Raw genomic sequence first — 23789 nt, forward strand, 5'->3', positions numbered from 1 at the left:
TCTTTTCAGTTAGCCATTAAAAGGTATCAACTACTGAGGACTCTCAATTCTGAATATTTTTCTATCTACTGGCTAACATGGTACAAAGATATACAATCGCTCCTGTATTACACATATCCTAATTTATGGACATCTATGGTGTAATTTATTTGCCTGTGTGGATGGAATGGGCTGTTACCGACATCTGGTGAGAATTTCATGTCAACAGTACCTTTAAAAATATATGTACTTTGAAAATTAGTGACGTGTTCAAAATTTATTTCACCTGCTGTGCTATTTATATATATATATATATATATATATATATATATATAAAACACTGTGTATGTGAATAGACAAAAAATACACATACAGATAAATAAATGCACACAATGCCATGATACAACCATTTTTCATTCCAGCCACTCTTTAAAGCTTCTACCTCAGTCTAAAGCATTTGAGATCAGCTACATGTTTTGCAGCTTAGCATTTCCATTTGAGACTTTTCAAGCACACCATACATTAGATTTATCTTGCAAACACAGCATTTTTCGACCAAAAGATAGGTGTTTGATATTTTATTGGGAAGGTGAAAGACTAATCATGCACAAGTGTTGCTATACCATGCCAGTGCTTACTGATTGTGAAGTAAATAGAAAAAAGGTGAGACATCCAACCTCTCAAACAATAACTTTGCTTGCTATTATATAACTATACAAGAAAAAAAAATAGAACTGTGAGTATCTAGCCAGTTCTTGTGATATAAAAAAAATTGTTAGTTCTTCAAGCAATAATGTAGTTTTAGTGTTTGGGGAAGAAACTTTTAGTTTTTGAAAGTGAATATAAAAAAGCAAAATGCCAGTACCTCAGTTGAACATCCTACAATAGTCATGGAAGATGAGAAGAGAAGATATGAAAATGTGTTTGGTGAGACTCTGAAACCAAGCAATCTCTTTAACTTTTCTTGTATCTGCCTGTGACTTTGACAAGGACAGTCACTGTAATCTCCACAATGTGAACATCCCATCAATTCATGCCCCTTCATTTTGCCATTTTGGATCCCTGTGAGAACAGAATTGGGTTTAATAGAAAATGGACATCTACACTGAATAAATAAGAGGGTAATTTTTAATTTTCTAAATTTTTATATATTTTGAAAACTATTCCTGAGATTAAATCTTCTGGTTTTAATAAAAAACCCTTTGACAAAGCAGGTATGTGAAACGCGTGTCAGGGGCCGCAAGGAGGGTGACAACTACTGGGACCTACCATGGGTAAGCAGACAGGAATTTTTAATGACTGGCTCGATTTCTGATGCACATTATACACTTTAATTTTGCCGTTGAAGTTTATGGGCCTGTGCCACAGTGATCTGGTTGATCTGCCTTATTGGTACTATTATACACTCGTGTCTAGAGTTGAGCGATACCAGCCGATACTTGAAAATATCGGATCGGAATGGATCGGCCGATCTTTAAAAAAAGTATCGGTATCGCCGATTCCGATACCGGGAACCAATGCAAGTCAATGGGGCCAAAATATCGGAATTAAAAAAAACCCTTTCTTTCCTTGTAGGTTAATTCTACATGAAGAAAAACAACTAAGAATAATGTAGAATGTATTGTGGGAGGTGGAGGAGACATTAAAGCCATAGAGGTTTAGCCCAATCAAATGGAATAGCAGGAATTAAACTTTTTTTTTTAAAGATGTTAGGAGTTACAAAGATATTGACTATGTTAGCCTCATTTATATTTTGCCAGACATGTATGTCTTCTTCTTCTACTTCCTTTTTTTACATTCTTCTTCTTCTTCTTCTTCTACTTCCTTTTTTTACATTCTTCTTCTTCTTCTTCTACTTCCTTTTTTTACATTCTTCTTCTTCTTCTTCTACTTCCTTTTTTTACATTCTTCTTCTTATTCCTTTTTTTACATTCTTCTTCTTCTTCTTCTTCTACTTCCTTTTTTTACATTCTTCTTCTTCTTCTTCTACTTCCTTTTTTTACATTCTTCTTCTTCTTCTTCTACTTCCTTTTTTTACATTCTTCTTCTTCTTCTTCTACTTCCTTTTTTTACATTCTTCTTCTTATTCCTTTTTTTACATTCTTCTTCTTCTTCTTCTACTTCCTTTTTTTACATTCTTCTTCTTCTTCTTCTTCTTCTTCTTCTTCCTTTTCTTACATTCTTCATATTCTTCTTATTCAACAATTATTATTCTACATATTCAGCTTCTTCATCTTCTTCCTATTCTTCTTCATCATATTCTTGTTTGTGTCAGGCATTCCTGTAGTTGTTATCTAGAAAAGTTAGAAGTTTACACCTTCCGTTCTGCCTGTCACAAAAGATTTACAACAGGATTTGTCCGCGTTCAGTTTGGCCTGCAGAAGCAGGCCTTTTCCAGGGGCACCACGAGGAGGAACGGACTCACCCCCATACACTGCTTAGTCTTCTTCTGCTTATAAATAAGATAATATCATTTGCTCAGAGTATTAGTCTTATGCTTAATGTTCTTCTGCTTTGTTTTTTTTATGCTTCTTTGTCTTCTCTCTCTTGTTGTTCTGCATCTTGGTGGTTGTCTTCCTGTTCTTTGTCCTCTTGAACCAGCTGACGGTACTGGCACCCGGAGGGGCAGCAGAAGGAACAAGAGCCAATGGCACTACCGAGGACCAGCTGACGGTGCTGGAACCCGGTTACTAAGCAGGAGGTACCTGTGCTACAAAGCACTACCAAGGACCAGCAGACGTTGCCGGAACTCGGATACCGAGATGGAGGCACCTAGGCCAAAGGCTCTGACGAGAACCAGCTGACGGTGCTGGAACCCGGAGGGGTAGCATAAGCTGCAAGAGCAAATGGAAATAGCGAGGACCAGCTGACAGTGCTGGCACCCGGAGGGGCAGCAGAAGGAATAAGAGCCAATGGCACAACCGAGGACCAGCTGACGGTGCTGGAACCCGGTTACTAAGCAGGAGGTACCTGTGCTACAAAGCACTACCAAGGACCAGCAGACGTTGCCGGAACTCGGATACCGAGATGGAGGCACCTAGGCCAAAGGCTCTGATGAGAACCAGCTGACGGTGCTGGAACCCGGAGGGGTATCAGAAGTTACCCCTGAAAAGCAAAGTTGGCATGCCGCAAGCTGGCCGCAGTTACCGAATCACACAGTCCTACAGGGGGTGCTTGTCCTACTGGCACTATGGAACAAACCTTTCTTACCAGAACCCGCAGTCCACATAGGAAGCTCCTAAACTGCTGGCACCCTAGCCTCGGCTAACCCAACCGCAACACGACATGGCAACTTGGGGTGGCAAACTCACATTGACACTTCCCGGAAACAGCAGGCAGGGCTGGAACCAAGCTGGGCAGGAGGGAGTACCCGTGCCAAAGTCAGTTATGAGCAGCAACTGGCGATGTTGGAGCCCAGGACAAGCACTTAGCAGGCTGAGGCCTGATGTGCTGTCAATTGGGAGGCAGCAGGACAGATTGCCATCAAAACAGCAGGGGAACAGCTGACGTTACTGAACCCCACAAACACAGGAGCTAGTGTTTTACTCTGTGAAGACGGCACTTCCGAGCAACAACTGGCTGTGTTGAAGCCCAGGGACAAGCACGGAGCAGGCTTAGGCTGCATTGAAGAAATTTTAAGATCGGTTGTAGACTACTAATTTGAACCAAGCTCCACTTAGGCCTGTGGCTTCACTGATTTTCGTATTTCCCCTGTCCTCCAACCCCGCCAGTTACAGCTCCGAAGTGGCGTCTGCACAATCCACACTTGTTCCTGTGTTACAGGTGTTCAGTCCGGTCAGTTAATCCCCTGATGTGTGTCCGGCAATGTCGCCTGCTCTGTCCACATTCCGATAATGGGAATGTGGACAGAGCAGGCGACATTGCCGGACACACATCAGGGGATTAACTGACCGGACTGAACACCTGTAACACAGGAACAAGTGTGGATTGTGCAGACGCCACTTCGGAGCTGTAACTGGCGGGGTTGGAGGACAGGGGAAATACGAGAGACAGTGGAGCCACAGGCCTAATTGGAGCACGGTTAAAAATCAGTAGTGGTACGACTGTGTAGGCAGCAGGAGACTTTGCCATCCACACAGCAGGGGATCAGCTGACATTACTGAACCCCACTGAGACACGGGAGCAAGTGTCTCTTTCCGTGTGGACGGCACTTCCGAACTACAACTGGCTGTGTTGAAGCCCAGGAAATAGGAGGGTGTAGGCAGAGGCCTACTGTATTTTGAATGAGGTGACAGCAGGAGAGACTGCCATCCACACAGCAGGGGATCAGCTGACATTACTGAACCCCACTGAGACACGGGAGCAAGTATCTCTTTCCGTGTGGACGGCACTTCCGAACTACAACTGGCTGTGTTGAAGCCCAGGAAATAGGAGGGTGTAGGCAGAGGCCTACTGAATTTTGAATGAGTTTACAGCAGGAGAGACTGCCATCCACACAGCAGGGGATCAGCTGACATTACTGAACCCCACTGAGACACGGGAGCAAGTATCTCTTTCCGTGTGGACGGCACTTCCGAACTACAACTGGCTGTGTTGAAGCCCAGGAAATAGGAGGGTGTAGGCAGAGGCCTACTGTATTTTGAATGAGTTTACAGCAGGAGAGACTGCCATCCACACAGCAGGGGATCAGCTGACGTTACTGAACCCCACTGAGACACGGGAGCAAGTATCTCTTTCCGTGTGGACGGCACTTCCGAACTACAACTGGCTGTGTTGAAGCCCAGGAAATAGGAGGGTGTAGGCAGAGGCCTACTGTATTTTGAATGAGTTTACAGCAGGAGAGACTGCCATCCACACAGCAGGGGATCAGCTGACGTTACTGAACCCCACTGAGACACGGGAGCAAGTATCTCTTTCCGTGTGGACGGCACTTCCGAACTACAACTGGCTGTGTTGAAGCCCAGGAAATAGGAGGGTGTAGGCAGAGGCCTACTGAATTTTGAATGAGGTGACAGCAGGAGAGACTGCCATCCACACAGCAGGGGATCAGCTGACATTACTGAACCCCACTGAGACACGGGAGCAAGTATCTCTTTCCGTGTGGACGGCACTTCCGAACTACAACTGGCTGTGTTGAAGCCCAGGAAATAGGAGGGTGTAGGCAGAGGCCTACTGAATTTTGAATGAGGTGACAGCAGGAGAGACTGCCATCCACACAGCAGGGGATCAGCTGACATTACTGAACCCCACTGAGACACGGGAGCAAGTATCTCTTTCCGTGTGGACGGCACTTCCGAACTACAACTGGCTGTGTTGAAGCCCAGGAAATAGGAGGGTGTAGGCAGAGGCCTACTGTATTTTGAATGAGTTTACAGCAGGAGAGACTGCCATCCACACAGCAGGGGATCAGCTGACGTTACTGAACCCCACTGAGACACGGGAGCAAGTATCTCTTTCCGTGTGGACGGCACTTCCGAACTACAACTGGCTGTGTTGAAGCCCAGGAAATAGGAGGGTGTAGGCAGAGGCCTACTGTATTTTGAATGAGTTTACAGCAGGAGAGACTGCCATCCACACAGCAGGGGATCAGCTGACGTTACTGAACCCCACTGAGACACGGGAGCAAGTATCTCTTTCCGTGTGGACGGCACTTCCGAACTACAACTGGCTGTGTTGAAGCCCAGGAAATAGGAGGGTGTAGGCAGAGGCCTACTGAATTTTGAATGAGGTGACAGCAGGAGAGACTGCCATCCACACAGCAGGGGATCAGCTGATATTACTGAACCCCACTGAGACACGGGAGCAAGTATCTCTTTCCGTGTGGACGGCACTTCCGAACTACAACTGGCTGTGTTGAAGCCCAGGAAATAGGAGGGTGTAGGCAGAGGCCTACTGAATTTTGAATGAGGTGACAGCAGGAGAGACTGCCATCCACACAGCAGGGGATCAGCTGACATTACTGAACCCCACTGAGACACGGGAGCAAGTATCTCTTTCCGTGTGGACGGCACTTCCGAACTACAACTGGCTGTGTTGAAGCCCAGGAAATAGGAGGGTGTAGGCAGAGGCCTACTGTATTTTGAATGAGTTTACAGCAGGAGAGACTGCCATCCACACAGCAGGGGATCAGCTGACGTTACTGAACCCCACTGAGACACGGGAGCAAGTATCTCTTTCCGTGTGGACGGCACTTCCGAACTACAACTGGCTGTGTTGAAGCCCAGGAAATAGGAGGGTGTAGGCAGAGGCCTACTGTATTTTGAATGAGTTTACAGCAGGAGAGACTGCCATCCACACAGCAGGGGATCAGCTGACGTTACTGAACCCCACTGAGACACGGGAGCAAGTATCTCTTTCCGTGTGGACGGCACTTCCGAACTACAACTGGCTGTGTTGAAGCCCAGGAAATAGGAGGGTGTAGGCAGAGGCCTACTGAATTTTGAATGAGGTGACAGCAGGAGAGACTGCCATCCACACAGCAGGGGATCAGCTGACATTACTGAACCCCACTGAGACACGGGAGCAAGTATCTCTTTCCGTGTGGACGGCACTTCCGAACTACAACTGGCTGTGTTGAAGCCCAGGAAATAGGAGGGTGTAGGCAGAGGCCTACTGAATTTTGAATGAGGTGACAGCAGGAGAGACTGCCATCCACACAGCAGGGGATCAGCTGACATTACTGAACCCCACTGAGACACGGGAGCAAGTATCTCTTTCCGTGTGGACGGCACTTCCGAACTACAACTGGCTGTGTTGAAGCCCAGGAAATAGGAGGGTGTAGGCAGAGGCCTACTGTCTTTGTAATGCGGAGACAGCAGGAGAGACTGCCATCTCCACAGCAGGGGAACAGCTGACAGTGCTGAACCCCACTAACACTTGAACGAATGTGTTTGGCTCTGTGGAGACGACACTTCTGAACACCAACTGACGCTGTTGGAGCCCAGGATTAGGCGAGGAGCAGGCTGGGGCCTACTGGATTTTGGCAGGTGAATGCAGCAGGAGACTTGCCATCTCCACAGCAGGGGAACAGCTGGCAGTGCTGAACCCCACTAACACTTGAACGAATGTGTTTGGCTCTGTGGAGACGACACTTCTGAACACCAACTGACGCTGTTGGAGCCCAGGATTAGGCGAGGAGCAGGCTGGGGCCTACTGGATTTTGGCAGGTGAATGCAGCAGGAGACTTGCCATCTCCACAGCAGGGGAACAGCTGACAGTGCTGAACCCCACTAACACTTGAACGAATGTGTTTGGCTCTGTGGAGACGACACTTCTGAACACCAACTGACGCTGTTGGAGCCCAGGATTAGGCGAGGAGCAGGCTGGGGCTTACTGGATTTTGGCAGGTGAATGCAGCAGGAGACTTGCCATCTCCACAGCAGGGGAACAGCTGGCAGTGCTGAACCCCACTAACACTTGAACGAATGTGTTTGGCTCTGTGGAGACGACACTTCTGAACACCAACTGACGCTGTTGGAGCCCAGGATTAGGCGAGGAGCAGGCTGGGGCCTACTGGATTTTGGCAGGTGAATGCAGCAGGAGACTTGCCATCTCCACAGCAGGGGAACAGCTGACAGTGCTGAACCCCACTAACACTTGAACGAATGTGTTTGGCTCTGTGGAGACGACACTTCTGAACACCAACTGACGTTGTTGGAGCCCAGGATTAGGCGTGGAGCAGGCTGGGGCCTACTTGATTTTGGCAGGTGAATGCAGCAGGAGACTTGCCATCTCCACAGCAGGGGAACAGCTGGCAGTGCTGAACCCCACTAACACTTGAACGAATGTGTTTGGCTCTGTGGAGACGACACTTCTGAACACCAACTGACGCTGTTGGAGCCCAGGATTAGGCGAGGAGCAGGCTGGGGCCTACTGGATTTTGGCAGGTGAATGCAGCAGGAGACTTGCCATCTCCACAGCAGGGGAACAGCTGGCAGTGCTGAACCCCACTAACACTTGAACGAATGTGTTTGGCTCTGTGGAGACGACACTTCTGAACACCAACTGACGCTGTTGGAGCCCAGGATTACGCATGCCGCATGCAGAGGCCAATGGGCATCGGTTTTTATGGAGGTTGTGGACTACTACTGATTCTAACCATGCTCCACTTAGGCCTCTGGCTCCACTGTCTCTACTATTTACCCTGGCCTCCAACCCCGCCAGCTACATCTCTGAAGTGGCGTCAGCACAATCTACACTTGTTCCTGTGTTACTGGTGCTCAGTCCCATCAGTTGATCCCCTGATGTTTGTCCGGCAAGTTCGCCAGTTCTGTCCTCATTCCCACTACTGGTTATGGGAATGTGGACAGAGCAGGAGACCTTGCCGGACACACATCAGGGGATAAACTGATGGGACTGAGCCACAGGAACACAGGAACAAGTGTAGATTGTGCTGACGCCACTTCAGAGATGTAGATGGCGGGGTTGGAGGTCAGGGGAAATAGTAGAGACAGTGGAGCCAGAGACCTAAGTTGGGCACGGTTAAAAATCAGTAGTGGTTTGAATGTTGATGGAGCTGGTGACTCTGCCGTCCACACAGCAGGGGATCAGCTGGCATTACTGAACCCCAGTAACACAGGAGCTAGTGTGTTTCTCTGTGCAGACGACACATCTGAGCGACAACTGGCTGTGTTGAAGCACAGGGATTATAGTTCAGGTGGTAGAAAAATGAACACACCAGCAGACCTGGATACAGTTGCCAACCACTAATTTAGTCTGTAAGAGGAATGGCAAAGTCTTTGGAGATCCAGGCCTTGTTCATTTTCAGAAAAGTCAGCCGGTCAACATTATCGGAAGATAGTCGCGTGCGACGGTCTGTTAGTACACCACCTGCGGCACTAAAGACACGTTCCGATAATACACTGGCAGCAGGGCAAGCCAGCACCTCCAATGCATACTGGCTAAGCTCTGGCCATGTATCCAGCTTAGAGACCCAAAACTTGAAGGGGGAAGAGCCATCTGGGAGTACAGCGACAGGGCAAGACATGTAGTCTGACACCATCTGACGGAAGCGTTGCCTCCTGCTGACTCGAGGCGTCGCTGATGGTGTAGACAATTGTGGTGGACACACAAAACTTTGCCACATTTGGGCCATAGTGGTCTTGCCTTGTGCTGCGGCACTGCCTCTGCTCCCTCTTTGTGCAGAGTTTCCTCCACTGCCTCGACGCACAGAGCTGCTTTGTAAAGCACTAGCAACAATGCTGTTGGGTGGAATGGAAAACATTATGGACTGCACCAGTGACTCTTCGTACTCCCGCATTTTACGCTCCCGGTTCAACGTTGGTATGAGCCTTTGTACGCTGTCCCGGTAGCGAGGATCTAGGAGGGTGTACACCCAATAATCAGCCGAGACGAGAATGTGGGCGATGCGGCGGTCGTTTCTCAGGCACTGCAGCATGAAATCAACCATGTGCTGCAGACTCCCAACTGCCAAAGAACCGCTGTCCCCTGTTTGAGGCGTGACCTCGACCTGCTCTGCATCACCCCACCCTCGCTGTACATACTGAGTAGAGGTTTGTGTACCTCCCTCCTCTGGAGAGATGTCTTCCTCCTCCATCGACTCCTCCTCATCCTCCTCACAAAGTGTCCCCTGCCTAGGCCTTTGTGAGGAAACACGTAGCGCAGACTGTCCAGAAGCAGATGGCATTTGGGACTCCTCATCCTCCACCTCTTCTGAAACCTCATCCCTTAGTGCTTGCAGTGTTTGTTGAAGCAGGCAGATAAGGGGGACAGTCATGCTGACTAGTGCATCGTCTGCACTCGCCATCCGCGTGGATTCATCGAAGGCACGCAAAACGAGGCAGATGTCCTTCATAGAGGCCCACTCAATGGTGCTGAAGTGTGAACGGCGCACAGTGCGACTTGTTTGCGCCTGATGCAGCTGGTACTCCATGACTGCTGCCTGCTGCTCACACAACCGCTCCAACATATGTAACGTTGAATTCCACCGGGTGGGTAGGTCACATATGATGCGATGTTCCGGAAGGCCAAATCGTCGCTGCAGAGCAGCGAGGCGCGATCTTGCTGTGCTGGAACGTCGCAAGTGAGCGCACTCTATGCGGACCTTGTGCAACAGTGCATCAAGATCCGGATAGTCCCTCAGAAAGCTCTGCACGACCAAGTTAAGAACATGTGCCAGACATGGGATGTGTGTGAGGTTGCCTAGGCCAAGAGCTGCCACCAGATTTCGGCCATTGTCACACACTACCAAGCCCGGCTGGAGATTCGCTGGCCCAAACCACACATCGCTCTCCAGCTTGATAGCATTCCAGAGCTCCTGCGCTGTGTGGCTTCGATTCCCCAAAGAAATTAATTTGAGTACAGCCTGTTGACGTTTGGCCACGGCTGTGCTCATATCGGTCGTAACAGGCTCCTGCTCTGCTGTTTCTGAGGAACTTGAGTAGGAGGAGGAGTCTATGTGTACAGACTGGAGTCCTGCAATCCGTGGCGTTGGAAGAACACGTACAGCGCCACTCTCCAGATCCGTACCCGGCTCCACAACATTGACCCAGTGGGCAGTGAGGGAAAGGTATCGTCCCTGTCCATGGTTACTGGTCCACGCATCGGTGGTCAGGTGGACCTTGCTACTAACGGCGTTTAGTAGCGCATGTTTTATTTTGCCCTCAACATGTTTCTGCAGGGCAGGGACGGCTCGCCTGCTGAAATAAAAGCGGCTGGGCACGTTGTATTGGGGGACTGCCAATGCCATTAAGTCCCGGAAGGTGTCAGTGTCCACCAGCCTGAATGACAGCATTTCAACTGCCAGAAGTTTGGCAATGCCAGCATTCAGAGACTGTGCTCGGGGATGGTTTGCCGAGTAAGGGCGCCTTTTATCCCATGCCTGTGCTACCGATGGCTGTGATGGATGGGAACGTGCTGTTATGGGTGGAATCTGACAGGGTCTCCGGACAACAGTGGCAGAGGTTCTTCCTTGGCGATCCTGTGAGGAAGCCGAACCAGCAGTGTGTGAGCTGGAGGAAGAGGGCCCAACACGAACTGAAGAGGTGGTAGGTGGTGCTGTACGTTGGCCTACGTCTTCAGGGTGTCTCTGCAACTCCAACTCGTGCTTGGTGCGCACATGTTTCCACATATTTGTGGTATTGAGGTTGCTGACATTTCTCCCTCTTTTGACTCTCTGATGACACAGCTTGCATTTGACAAAGCAAATGTCATCTGCAACTGTGTCAAAAAAGGACCACGCACTGCAACTCTTGTGAGCGCCCGGTTTGCCTTTGGAAGGAGGAATGCTCCTAACGGGTGCCGAAGTGGAGGGTACAGGCAACCAAGTCTTCCCCCTCCCTCTGCCTCCTGTTTTGGCCGGTAGGGGAATCTCTTCCTCCGAGCTGCTCCCACCACCTTCCTGTTGCTCACGCCATGATGGGTCAAGGACCTCATCATCTTCCCTCCCCTCTTCAAACAGCTGCTTCTCCGGGGTTGTCTCGCCAGCACCGTACGCACCAGAAAGTGGCAACTGAGTCTCGTCATCATCTGATGCGTACTGAGGTGTGCTGACCATAGGCACTGGCCCACTCGCCTCTTCAGATTCAGAGGGACAAAGAAGTTGCGCATCACTGCATACTCCCTCTTCTTCACATTCAGGAATGCTGCTTGGCTGGCCCCCTCTTTCCAAGCCAACAGATTCCGAGAACAGAAGTAGAGACTGTGATGGCTCCTGTCCATGTCTCTCTGACTGCCTGGGCACTTTGGCAGGTGGTGAAGAGACAGATGGTTGCTCTTCGGTGCTCTGACCCTGAGAGGATGCGGAAGTAATTGAAGTCGATGTGTTAGCTGCCATCCATCCGACAACGGCTTCAATTTGTTCCTCCCGCAGCAGTGGGGTACGTTGAGGTCCTACAAAGCTGCGCATAAAGGACTGTTGCCTGCTAAAACTGGGGGATGCTGATCCACTGGTGCCCGCAGCAGGCCCAGAATCCCCACGTCCTCTACCTGTAGAATCCCCACGTCCTCTCCCTGCAGAATCCCCACGTCCTCTCCCTGCTGAAACTCCACGCCCACGCCCACGCCCCCGCGCCTTACTCCCTGCCTTCTTCATCTTGCAAGACTGCTTAAGATAGGCAAAAAAGTACAAAGGGGGGCCTTAGTGTGCTTATTCCTGAACAGCTGGTTACAGGTACAAGAAACACTAATTTTATGAAGTGTGTGTGTGTGGACTAGACTTTAATAGGAGCTGATGTGGCCTACACAAGTTCAAAATGTAGTGTTTGGTGAACTTTTTATGTGGTTTCTTTGTTTGAAACAAACTCAAAGTATGAGAACAAAGAATTGAAACTGATAGTATCACCAACTTTTTGGAGCTATTACAATGCAGGCAGGTAACCTACAATGCAAAAGATGAGGCTCCAAAAAAATTGGGTAATACTAATCTGGCTGCGCCGGCAGGGCACAAGCCAGAAAAAAAGGCTCCTCTATCTACTCCTATATAGTGTTTGCAACCAACCAATGTTGATGGATACGGATGGATGCACACTAATAGGAGAAGAAAAAATGAGCTGCACTCAGAGACAAATATGTGTGAGGCAGTGATGCACGTTGAGCGTCCTACAACCAGACGTAGCTGCAGGACACTCTACTCAGCGTGAGCTGCACTCACACACAGTCAGAGACCTCTCAGACAGCCGTCAACAGTGCAGCTAAGTGGGCACTGGCACTGACAGGCTGCAGAAAGGCTCCGCTGTGTACTCCTATATAGTGTTTGCAACCACCGTAGATGGAGACGGATGGATGCACACTAATAGAAGAAAAAATGAGCTGCACTCAAATAAAAATATGTGTGAGGCAGTGACGCACGCTGAGCGTCCTACAGCCAGACGTAGCTGCAGGACACACTACTCAGCGTGAGCTGCACTCACACACAGTCAGAGACCTCTCAGACAGCCGTGAACAGTGCAGCAAAGTGGACACTAGCACTGAAAGGCTGCAGAAAGGCTCCGCTGTCTACTACTAGTGTTTGCAACCAACGTATATGGATACGGATGGAAGCACACTAGATTGAAATTATTTAAAAAATGCAGCTCAAAAAATAAAAGATGTATGAGGCAGCAGTGATCACACTGGGTGGCCTACAGCCTGACGTGGCTGCAGGACCCACTCCACAGCGTGAGCTGCACTCACACAGCCCTTGCAGACAGCTGTGAACACTGCTGCTAGGGCAAAGAAGGCTACAGTGGTGGTTTATGTAGCCTGGGTAAAGCACTAGATGTTTGGTGGAATCGCTATTTCTAACTGTCCCTCACAGTCTTCTACAGCAGCCTGTCCCTAACTGAATTCACAGCAGAGTGACCAGAAATGGCGGCTGCGGTGGCTTTTATAGTGCATCATGACATCATTTCGGCAGCCAATCACAGCCATGCCAATAGTTAACATGCCTACATGCCTAACAGGATGTGCCCACACTTCGGAGGATTCCCATTGGCTTAATCAAAGCAAGCAGGCTCATAGCATGATGGGAACTTCCTATTCCGATTCCGATCCCGGAATCCGATATGAAAAAAGTATCGGAATTAAGTATCGGAATTCCGATACCGCTAATATCGGCCGATACCCGATACTTGCGGTATCGGAATGCTCAACACTACTCGTGTCTGTTTCCCGTCCTCGCCTACTTCCATGTCTCCTCCACATGTTTCTATTTTACCCTGGTTCATGTTTTTTCATTTTAATATGTGTGTCTCATTTGTACCAATAAAATTTGATTTGTCTTGCTTATAATCCTCAGTGGTTTATGGCTTACTCCATTTTTCTAGCTTTTTAAACGTCTTTTGAAGTACTCCGCTTTCTTTACTTTCATATAAATCCTTTGGGAAAGCTGCACCTTACTATGCTCTCAGCTCTATTATTGATTTCGTGCTTTCAGATTATTGTTTTAGCATATAATAAAAAACCTTATAATTATTGAAAGATGTGATGATTTTTTAGATACCATGGTACTGTAATGCTATATAAAAACATCCTCTTCTATCTATCACAGGAAGAAATATCTATCTACCTGTTCTTATGGAATGTGAAGGCTGCATCCAGATGGCTGCAGTGCTCATGTTCTCCTTCCCCATCATCCCGTAGAATGTTGATGCCAGGACAGCAGTGCCAGTCTGGAAGGTGAGTATATCTGTATTTTTTTTTACAATATTCTGAGCAAATAAAGGTCACTTTTAAAGTAGTTGAGAACCATATGTTATGCTGGGTGATGGTGAAATGACCTACTGGTAGCCAGCTAAAGCAGTGTGTAGGTCACTCTTGGTGCTAGTCATCGCACTGCCGCACACCCTTGAGAGACAGGTATACTCTTCACCCACCTCCCGGTCCTGGCAAGGGGGAACTTTAGCAGAGCCCTTCCCAGGCAGCAAGCAGCATGGTGGCTGGTGACCGGACACACAAACAGAAAACAGGGCAAACACACCAGAATCAAAAAACCACAGTGGAGCTAAGGTGAGCAATAATAAACCAAGCACAGGCACCAAAGTATGAACCTCCTCAGAAGCATAGAAACACTGACCACACACCAGAACTGAGAATAATCAGCAACAAAAGGAGGAAATCACAGGTTTTAATCTGCCTCCCAGCCATCACCTAACCATGCTGGGGCAATGCCCAATCTCCATCCTGTACCACAGAGACAATGGAGCAGGGGAGAGATGACTGGAGGGAACCTCCCACTATGTGACTGCTGCAGCAGGTATGGTGTCCCTCTCCAGGTGGCAGCAGCTATCATCAGGGGGTTTAGCGCTCCAGGGTCCCCACACAGTATAATCACTGGGAGCAGTGGCATCCCACCTTTCAGCAATGCTATGAGTGCATCTCCAAGAATGCAGCATCTAGACTGAGCCCATCCTTTATGGCCGAAGGGTGAAGAGTGACCTGCTGGAGAGCTGGAGCCTTTATTAGGAATGAAAGGGTCCTGCTAGATATGGAGCTACCATTTCTGACACCCTAAGAGTAGTTCACATTTAAGACAGAGATGCAAAAAATTAAATGGTGTATAGGCAGGTCTAGGGTGGATAACAATACCAAAACTTTAAGAAATGGGACAATTGGGGAATGGTATCTTGTGTGGCCAAAATACTGAATATAAAGGTAGCTCTCCTTATGACTGTTTGATATTTATGTTGATGACTCGTTTAGTCCTCTACATAATTGCATCACAGTGTTCACTGTAAAATATAGCAAATGCTAATGTGTTGCAATTGCTTACTTATTTTGACATCCTTCGCAGACTTTTGCCCACTTTGATGTTTTCAAGATTATTGTATTTTTTGCATGTTTTATGTACATTGACTGTTAACTATTGTGATTAAAGCATAATTCCTTTTTTAAAGGAAACCTGTCATGTCAATAATCACTATAACCCTGCAAATGTGTGGCTATTCTATGTTCTAAGGCTGTGTTGCCACCACATTAACAACCTGGCTACCAGGAAAAAATATATTTTATTTCTTTCGGCAGCCTCCAGGTATCAGATATCAGGTATCTGGTATCAGATATCAGGTAATAGGTATCAGGTATCACATATCAGGTATCAGGTATCAGAGTCAGGTATCAGAGTCAGGTATCAGACAGAGTATTTCTGATGTTTGACTTAGATATGTGATCATGTCCTAAAATGGACACAGTACTCTGGATTTCAGTCATAGATGCGCGACAGGTGTGGCTTCAGACATTGCTAACTATGATATGTCAGAAATGGAGCAACCATTCCTGACACCCTAAGAGTAGTTCACATTTAAGACAGAGATGTAAAAAAACAAATGGCATATAGGCAGTTCTAAGGTGGATAGCAATACCAAAACCATTAAGAAATGGGACAATTGGGGAATGGTGGCTGAGTGGCCAAAATACTGAATATAAAAGTAGTTTTCCTTGTCACTGTTTGACATTTATGTTGATGAGTCATTTAGTTCTTTACATAATGGGATCACAGTGTTCACTTTAAAATACAGTACTGCTAATGTGTTGTGATTGCTTACTTGTTTTGACATCCTTCGCAGACTTTTACCCACTTTGATGTTTTCAAGGTTATTTTTGCATTTATGTACATAGGCTGTTAATTATTATGAATAAAGCAGAATTTCTTTATTAACCCCTCAGTGACAGAGCCAATTTTGTACCTTAAAGACCAGGCCAATTTTTACAATTCGGACCACTGTCCCTTTATGAGGTAATATAACTCTGTAACTTTTCAACGGATCCCGCTGATTCTGAGAATGTTTTTTCATAACATATTGTACTTCATGCTAGTGAAAAATTTCTTCGATATGACTTGCGTTTATTTTTGAAAAAAACAGAAATATGGCGAAAATTTTTAAAATTTAGCAATTTTCAAAGTTTTAATATTTTTACCCTAAAATCAGAGAGATATGTCACACAAAATACTTAATAAATAACATTTACCACATGTCTACTTTACATCAGCACAATTTTGGAAATACTTTTTTTTGTTAGGAACTTATAAGGGTTAAAAGTTGACCAGCGATTTCTCATATTTACAACAAAATTTACAAAACCATTTTTTTAGGGACCACATTACATTTAAAGTCACTTTGAGGGGTGTACATGACAGAAAATATCCAAAAGTGATGCCATTCTAAAAACTGCACCCCTCAAGGTGCTCAAAACCACATTCAAGAAGTTTATTAAGCCTTTACGTGCTTCACAGAAATTGAAGCATTGTGGAAGGAAAAAAATAACATTTAACTTTTTTTTACAAACATTTTAATTCAGAACCATTTTTTTAGTTTTCATAAGTGTCAAAAGAGAAAATGAGCCACAAAATTTGTTATGCAATTTCTTCTGAATACGCCAATACCAAATATGTGTGGGTAAACCACTGTTTTGGCGCACGGCAGAGCTTGGAAAGGAAGGAGTGCCGTTTGACTTTTTCAATGCAGAATTGGCAGGAATTGAGATCGAAGCCATGTTGCATTTGAAGAGTCCCTGATGTGATAAACAGTGGAAACCCCCCACAATTGACACCATTTTGGAAACTATACCCCTTAAAGAACTTACCTAGATGTGTGGTGAGAACTTTGAACCTCCAAGTGCTTCACAGAAATTAATAACGTAGAGCTGTGAAAATAAAAAATCATATTTTTTCCACAAAGATGATATTTTTGCCCCAAAATTTTTATTTTCACAAGGGTAACAGGAGTAATTAGACCACCACCATTTTTGTGCAATTTGTCCTGAGTATGCGGATACCACATATGTTGGGGTAAACCACTGTTTGGGCGCACGGTAGAGCTTGGAAGGGAAGAAGCGTCATTTGACTTTTTCAAAGCAGAATTGTCTGGAATTGAGATCGGATGCCAAGTTGCATTTGGAGAGCCCCTGATGTGCTAAACAGTGGAAACCCCCGCAAGTGACGCCATTTTGGAAACTAGACCCCTTAACAAACTTATGTAGATGTGTGGTGAGCACTTTGAACTCCCAAGTGCTTCACAGAAGTTTGTAACGTAGAGTCATGAAAATAAAAAATCATATTTTTTCCACAAAAATGATCTTTTCACCCCAACATTTTTACTTTCACAAGGGTAACAGGAGAAATTGGACCCCAATAGTTGTTTTGCAATTTGTCCTGAGTACGCTGGTACCCCATATGAGGGGGGAACCACTATTTGTGCGCATGGCAGGGCTCAGAAGGGAAGGAGCGCCATTTTGGAATGCAGACTTTGATGGAATGGTCTGCGGCCGTCAAGTTGCGTTTGCAGAGCCCCTGATGTTCCTAAGCAGTAGAAATCCCCCACAAGTGACCCCTTTTTGGAAAGCAGACCCCCAATGAACTTATCTAGGTGTGATGTGAGAACTTTGAATCCCCAAGTGTTTCACTAAAGTTTATAACGCAGAGCCGTGAAAATAAAAAATCATTTTTTTCCTCAAAAATAATTTTTTAGCCCGCAATGTTTGATTTTCACAAGGGTAACAGGAGAAATTGGACCCCATAAATTGTTGTACAATTTGTCTTGAGTATGCTGGTTCCCATATGTGGGGGGAGCCACTGTTTGGGCATACGTCGAGGCTCAAAAGGGAAGTAGCGACGTTTTGGAATGCTGACTTTGATGGAACTTATCTAGATGTGTTGTGAGAACTTTGAACCCCCAAGTGTTTCACTAAAGTTTACAACGCAGAGCCGTGAAAATAAAAAATCATTTTTTTCCACAAAAATGGTTTTAGACCACAATATATTATTTTACCAAGGGTAACAGGAGAAATTGGACCATCAACAGTTGTTGTGCAATTTGTCCTGAGTACGCTGAAACACCATATATGGGAGGAACCACTGTTTGTGAGCATGGCTGAGCTCAGAAGGGAATGAGCGACGTTTTGGAATGGAGACTTTGATGGAATGGTCTGCCCGCCGTCATGTTGCGTTTGCAGAGCCCCTAATGTGCCTAAACAGTAGAAAACCCTCACAAGTGACCCCATTTTGGAAAATAGACCCCCAAGAAACTTATCTAGATGTGTTGTGAGAACTTTGAATCCCCAAGTGTTTCACTAAAGTTTGCAACGCAGAGCCATGAAAATAAAAAATCATTTTTTTCCACAAAAATGAAATTTTAGCCCGCAATTTTTTATTTTCACAAGGGTAACAGAAGAAATTAGACCCCAAAAGTTGTTGTGCAATTTGTCCTGAGTATGCTGGTACCCCATTTGTGGGAGGAGCCACTGTTTGGGCATACGTCGGGGCTCGAAAGGGAAGTAGTGATGTTTTGGAATGCAGACTTTGATGGAATGGTCTGCGGGGGTCATGTTGCGTTTGCAGAGCCCTTGATGTGCCTAAACAGTAGAGACCTACACAAGTGACCCCATTTTTTAAACTAGACCCACCCAAGGAACTTATCTAGATGTGTGGTGAGCACTTTCAACCCCTGAATGCTTCACACAGAAGTTTAGAACGTAGAGCTGTGAAAATAAAAAATAATTTTTTTGTCCACAAAATTATTTTTTGGCCCCCAATTTTTTATTTTACCAAGGGTAACAGGAGAAATTGGACCCCCAAAATTGTTGTACAATTTGAGTACGCTGATGCCTCATATGTAAACCACTGTTTGGGCGCACGGCAGAGCTCAGAAGGGAGGGAGCACTGTTTTACTTTTTGAATGCAAAATTGGCTGGAATCAATGGTGGCACCATATTGTGTTTGGAGACCCCTTGATGTACTGTACTTAAACAGTGGAAACCCCCAATTCCAACTCCAACCCTAACCCAAACACACCCCTAACCCTAATCCCAACCCTAACCATAACCCTTATCACAACCCTATCCCCAACACACCCCTAACCCTAATCCCAACCATTACCAAAACCCTAACCACAACCCTAACCCCAACACACCCATAACCCTAATCCCAACCATAACCCTAACCACAACCCTAACCCTAATCCCAATCCTAACCCTAACCCTAACCACAAACCTAACTCCAATACACCCCTAATCTTAATCCCAACCCTAACCCTCATACCAACCCTAAATCTAATCCCAAACTTAACCCTTTATCCCAACCTTGACCCTAATCCTAATGCCATCCCTAACCATATCCCCAATCCTAACCCTAACCCCAACCCTAACACTTAGCCTAATCCTAACCCTAAACCTAATTCTAACCCTAAGCCTAATCCTTACCCTAATCCTAACTTTAGCCCAATTCACTTTAGCCTAACTCTAGCCCTAATGGAAAAATATAAATAAATTTATCTTCTTTATTTCATTATTTTTCCTAACTAAGTGGATGATAAAGGGTGGCTTATTTACTGTTTTTAATTTTAATCACTGTGATAGGGTCCATCACAGTGACCAAAATTAACCAATAGGAAAAATTTTCCTATTGTTGTCTGGTGCCGGTCAGCAGTTCTCGGCGGGTGCACTGCGCATGTGCCCTCCATTTTCTTACCAGAAGAAGATGCCAGCAGCTCTGGGACCCTGGCACACTCGGAGTTATCGGGGGGATCGGGGACTCTATTTCCCTCTCCTCTGATGTGCAATCACATCAGAGGAAAGAGAAATTACATGGCACATCATACTTTTTTGCGGTCACCATTATACGGTTAATAACGGTGATCACAACACCGGTAGTTGGTAAAAACCGACCCAAATCATGTTCTTTGGGGTCTTGGCTACCCCCAGCAGCCGAGTCCCCAGAGAAAATCCAGGGCTATATACATTTACCTCAGCGCCATGAATTCACAGCGCAGTGGTTAAATACCCTGAACTACCGCTGTTAAAAGGCGTATCGGCAGTCGATAAGGGGTTAAAGGAAACCTGTCATGTCAATAAACGCTATTACCCTCTAGATATGTGGCTATTCTATATTCTAAGGCTGTGCTGCTGCCACATTGACAACCTGGCTACTAGGAAGAAATATATTTTATTTCTTTCAGAAGCCTCTGGAATTCAGTAATAGATGTGTGACTGTTGTGGCTTCAGACACTGCTAACTACATAGATGATTGATAAATGTTAACCACACCCTGGCACTGAGTGACAAGCAGAAGAGCACTGATGCACTGCTGAGCTAACTATCAGTCAGTGCCAGGGTATTGCTACATTCACCATACACTATGTACTGACCATTGACTGAAGTCACACTGGCCCCATATCTGTGACTGAAAGTCAGAGGCTCCCAGCAGAAATAAAGTTAATTTCCTTCCGGTAGCAAATCTTTAATTGTGGCTTTAGAATCCTAATGACCTACAGATTAGCCTCATATCTGCATATTAGTAACATTTGAGGACATGACTGGTTCCCTTTAATACTCTCAATAGTGTCCCAGTCCCATCAGTGATTGAGGGTATAATTACAAATGTGTGGCATTGATAATGGTGAATATTTTTGAGTATGTAATGTGTATATAATATATATTTAATGTGTATATAATGTGCCATTTACATTTTTTACATGGTTTCAAATATATTAAAATAATTACTGTTATAATTTTTATCTGTTGTTTTAATGAAAAAGCTTATTATGAGTAGTATTGTTGTTGTCATTATATTGCTAATGACATTCAAAAGTTTACTAGAGAAAGAATTAAAATACAATTTAAGGACAGCTAAAAGGAAAGTACTAAAACTGAAGGGATAAAGTTATATAATGAATGTGACAGCAAATGACAAACCCTATATATTATATATATTTTCCCTTGAACAACCAATATCCAATTCCTTGTCTGGCATTGAATGTATCTTTCTGTATAACTCTTTTTTATGAAACTTTTCTTAGCTGTGCCTCCAATATCAAATATTCTTCTTCTGTTTCATTCTTTCTAATAAATCTGTACCGTAACTTCCAAATATGTAGCAAAAATAGAAAAAGACAAGGCACTCAAAAGATCAGTTTGTGATTGGTGCTCAAGTAGGGCATCCAGCCCATATTACAAGTAAAATTTAACTTGGCACTCAAATTGGTGAAAAAGAAAGTTCCATTTATTAGGCATCCAGACAAAAAAGGGTTACTGAACGTTTTTGGTCCAACTCTGGACCTTTATCAGAGTATTGTACTAATGCATAAAAGATAAAAGGAAAAGAAGCAAAAAACTAATAAATATATGTCATATAAATGTATGTCATACCAAGCACTTTTTTATGAAAATTCAAAAAGATACAGCATGTCAAAAAAGAGAAAGATTCAAATATAATTGCAGTAACGGAAATCATTTCCCAGCGTGTGCTTAGTTTCATATAGACTATGGAAGATTCAAAGGATAGCCTCTATCCTTTTGGAGTAGAGGTGGTAGGTATTCACTAATGGTATGCGTTTATTTGGATTCCTTGTTCTAGGAGTTTTGTCCTGTCTGGCCATGGTTAGTAGCCCTGAGGGAGTAACCAAGTTTATTGATAGAAGATATCCCTCAGGGCTACTAACCATGGCCATCTCTAGATCACAGACACAGCATTTAACAGGTTTTTAAAGGTGTGTTGTACCCCCTCACAGCCCGTAGTTCATATATGCTCCCATTATGTACAACAGCGTCTCTAGATTGGACATAGCAATTTCCAACTGCACACGCGCACAGGGCCAGCGCGTTGTCACATGACCGCGATGACGTGGCAGGTTCAGCAGAGCACGGAAGTCTTCATCCACTCCACTACAGTGGTGTCTACCGCACGCACACCCAGACTGCCGAAACAGGTAGTACCAGGGATGGTGGCTCCTGCCTCTTACCCCACATATAATACCTTACGTTATTGCCTATATGCATTTCTTTTCAGCGCTTTACCACAGTGACAGTTGCGCTGTCTCATACAATGACGCGACAGGGGCAGCAGAGCGCGCCTGATAAAAAAAATCTGGGAGGTCAACATTCGGGCTTAGCGTCCCCTCTACTACAGTGGTGTCTACCGCATGCACACCTGGACCGCCGATACAGGTAGTACCAGGGATGGTGGCTCCTGCCTTTTACATATAACACCTTATCTTACTTTATTGCCTATATGCATTTCTTTCAGTGCTTTACCACAGCAACAGTTGTCGCCATTAGCAGATGCACTGCCTCATACATTGCTTTGTTATACAGCATTCAGGTAATGACGGACACTATCTATACCTACATGGGGATAATATATCATCCTTAACTATCTGGAGTAAGACATACTGTATATGTATATGACAATCTTAAGGCTTCACTCTAATAAAGTTTTTGAAATTATGAGCATTGGTTAACACTTTGAATTCTCTCCTCAGGAAAAATTCCATAGCCATCCTTTCATCTTACCACAAGCACACTGTTATAGCCTTCTGAACCAGGTGCAACATGGATTCCTTCTTCTTTACCACACCGTGGAGCACTTATATCCTTGCTTTGTGGGGTCCTGGCAGTGGGTAAGTCCCAGCAGAAGGGGGTGCCATATTGGAAGGGAAGTGTGTGTGGGGTGTGTGTCCCGCTGCTGCCTGCCAACACACCTCTGGGCAGTCACAGCCATTAGGAAATACTGTGGTTTGCAGCCTGTGCTGGAGATGGGGTGCAGAGGCATCACCAGAGGGCACCCACACCCCATCTCCAGCACACGCCGCAAGCCGCGGTCTTTCCTGCCGTCTGTGACTGCACGGAGTTGGGTGGGCAGGCAGCAGCGGGATCCGGTGGTTGTAGTCAGGTGGCCCTTGGTCCTGGTGGTGTGTCCTGGTGGTGTGTCCAGCGGCGGTTCCGGTGGTGGGTCCAGTGGCGGCAAGTGGTGTTCGGTGTGAGTGTCCCAGTGCCCCATCTCCAGCACAGGCCATAAGCCATGGTTTTTCCTGCCAGCTGTGACTGCACGGAGGTGGGCAGGCAGCGGCGGGATCCGGCGCATTTTGTCAGGTGGCGACGTGTCCAGCGGCGGTTCCGGCGGCAAGGCCAGTGGCGGCGGGTGTGGTCCGGCATGGGTATCCTGGCGGTGGTATTGCGGAGGGGTCTGTTACCGCCACCGGGTGCCATATTGGAATACCCATCACTTGGGTATTCCAATATGGCGGTCGGCGTACTTCCGGTCGGTGCGGTGAATTATGGGATTCGAGGACATGCAGACGGAAGTGGATGACAGACAATTTAAGGCAAATATATATATATATATATATATATATATGAAAAGCCAGCTCACCGCTTTGAAGAAAACCAGGAATAAGTCCAGCCTGTGGTAGCAGTTCACACGGAAAACTAATTGGGATAAATCCTTGCATGTAAAGGAAATAGTATGGTTTCTCCAGCGATCAGTCCAATGGTGGGGTAAAATATAACTTTTATTTTTCCATTAGAAAAGTTCCTTGTTTCTTCAGTAACAATTTTGCATATAGTCAATCCCTTTTGGACGACATGTTTCGACACTAAATATGTCTTCTTCCAGGTCCAAGTGAGGAATGAATCAAAACCGC

This window comes from Dendrobates tinctorius, unplaced genomic scaffold (assembly GCF_039654945.1).
Source record: "Dendrobates tinctorius isolate UK_male_01 unplaced genomic scaffold, ASM3965494v1 ptg000133l, whole genome shotgun sequence".
Taxonomy (NCBI): Eukaryota; Metazoa; Chordata; class Amphibia; order Anura; family Dendrobatidae; genus Dendrobates; species Dendrobates tinctorius.